Source organism: Austrofundulus limnaeus, unplaced genomic scaffold (genome assembly GCF_001266775.1).
Source record: "Austrofundulus limnaeus strain Quisiro unplaced genomic scaffold, Austrofundulus_limnaeus-1.0 Scaffold82, whole genome shotgun sequence".
NCBI classification, from domain to species: domain Eukaryota; kingdom Metazoa; phylum Chordata; class Actinopteri; order Cyprinodontiformes; family Rivulidae; genus Austrofundulus; species Austrofundulus limnaeus.
In genome coordinates, this window is record NW_013952484.1 from 1001648 (window position 1) to 1003891 (window position 2244).

General features: G+C 37.2%; 1 long non-coding RNA gene across 1 annotated transcript in view; it reads right to left on the reverse strand.

Moving 5' to 3' along the window:
* Nucleotides 1-736: 736 nt before the first annotated feature.
* The window catches only part of LOC106519778 (uncharacterized), a 96908-nt gene continuing 95400 nt past the window's right edge, over nucleotides 737-2244 (reverse strand). Inside the window, exon 3 of the long non-coding RNA XR_001310479.1 lies at nucleotides 737-1019. This is a non-coding gene — a long non-coding RNA (uncharacterized LOC106519778). The remainder of the gene's footprint in view (nucleotides 1020-2244) is intronic.

Here is a 2244-nt window from a genome sequence, read left to right on the forward strand (position 1 = left end):
TGTGGTGCCATGATGTCATTAACACATTTTCATTATTTAGCTTAYTGTTCTTACATTTTGATCATTTTACTAAATGTTAAATCCATCCATCCAACCGTCCATTATCTATACCCGCTTCTTCCTTTCAAGGTCATGGGGAAAAGTTAAATCCTTTGTCTAAATGTAAAAATAAAATCTTAAATGTGCCAAGCTAAATTTTAATGCTYATATTCAAGAATTTCAAAATGGAACACAGCCTTCGCTGTTGGTGCATGGATTTTGCTGCGACGTCTACATTTTGAATCTAAATTCAAAACGCGTTCACTGAAAACAATGTGGATGGTACCTGTGGTCCGGCAGTTTGAGGCACAGCTTGAACACCTGACTGCAAGTTTGATGTATTGCAGGGAAGTGTTAGCAGCGTTAGCAACGTTAGCGTTTGCTTTCGTCTCAGGATGATGACATCATAACAGAAGCCGTACAGCAACATCAAATGTTTTAATGTTTTATTTTACAGTTGGCACCAAAAAACAAGTAAACTTTTCTCAGGTTCAATAAAATTCACTTTTTTTACTATTTCAGATCTGTTTTCATGCAATCAGTAAAACAGAAATTAATCAAAAGCACCCTGCTTGTGTTTAAATAACTTTGTGGTAAAATACATTTTCAGACTTCCAGGCACAAATGCTATGTATTAACAGGAGTATATACACTGCATGAACAAACACAAACRGGTTCAGTTCTGCATGAATCAAAATCTATTTATTTGTGTTCGTTTTTTTGCAAATCATGTATACTCTATTGTCTGGGGTGAAGAGGAATGGATCACTGAGCTTGTCTGTATCATTCAAAAACCACAATGCTGATTGGCATGGGGTAAAGGGAGGGGGGGCAGGGGTGCCGTTCCAGTGCACATGCCACGCTTGCTAATTTTGCCATCCAGATGTCATCGTTTTTCAGAGAAGGTCCCGCCGAACTACGTCCTGCACGCGTTCCAAGCGGAGTCCGGCTGCTAAAAATGGCACAGCAGCGATCTGAACCTGTCAAACACAGAAACATGTGACACGTTAGGAGGCAGTAAATATGACAAAAAGGATGTTACAAAAATGTACAGCTGCTGAAATTTTAGATCTTGTGTTCAACAAGAACGGGTGACATTTTGCTTTTCAAACTGCAGCAAGTCTTTATCCCGAGCAGAGTGTTGTTCTAGGAAGAAGTGATGCAACACTGTAGCAAACACACTTTTATCTCCGGTTTCACAGCATGCTGCTGACATCAAACCCAAAATTAATGTTTTAGGGATAAAGAACAATCCGATATGTTATCTTTGTATTAAACTTAATGAAATACATAACAGATTTTCCAAATATTGCATGTCATTACTTTATAATGGACTTCACAAATAATAAACAGAATTATAATTATTAAATTTTAGCAACTAATACAGTAATCCTGAGTAGCAGTATAAATTATAATAATGATTGCACTGCCATTATTTGGAAATAAACTCTAAGTAAAGCAATAATGATAAAATTCAATATTAACTAGAATTGGGCACAGCTGACCAAAAGGTTAGGCTCACTATATAACTAASAAGAATCTTAGCTATGCTAACGGTAAATTGCTAAACAGATAAAAAATTAGTGGAAGCTAATGCTAACTGCTAAAACAACTGCCAGTGTTCGTTTCTTTGCAGCTGAAGACAGGCGGGGCTGACACAAACCTGTTGTCAGTTTTCTATTGGTTTAATTTAAAAGTGGGTGGGATCATCTGTGGCAAATCGGCCAATCCAAACCAGAGTTAAAGCTCTGTCAAACTTACAATACATCCAGTTTATCCTTTTCACAATTCTTATTTTCTATACATAGTAATTTTTGTATTTGATATTTAAATATTGTTAAATGTCATTTTATTTCATTTTGTGATGCTTTTTGTTGAAAGTTTAGCTGCTAAAGATGCTACATGCTACACACACGGGTGACTCTTGTAAGAGGGACAGTTTCTCTTTAATTTGGGATCAATGGCATAAAAATAGCAGTTTTACTCTTTTGAAATTTTTAGTGGACTTAAACCCAGTGGAACCTAATTTAGTGGAAGCTAATCGGTCTGCTAACACTTTCCATAGTTAGCAAAAAGGCTAATCTGCTGAACGAGAAGCTAGTTCCCCTAATGCAGAGATCCTTAATCCAATTGGGCCGCGAGCGCCACCTTGAGGGCCTCAAAAGAACAACAGTTTTTAACTTTGGGCCGCAGAGGGCCGCAGGA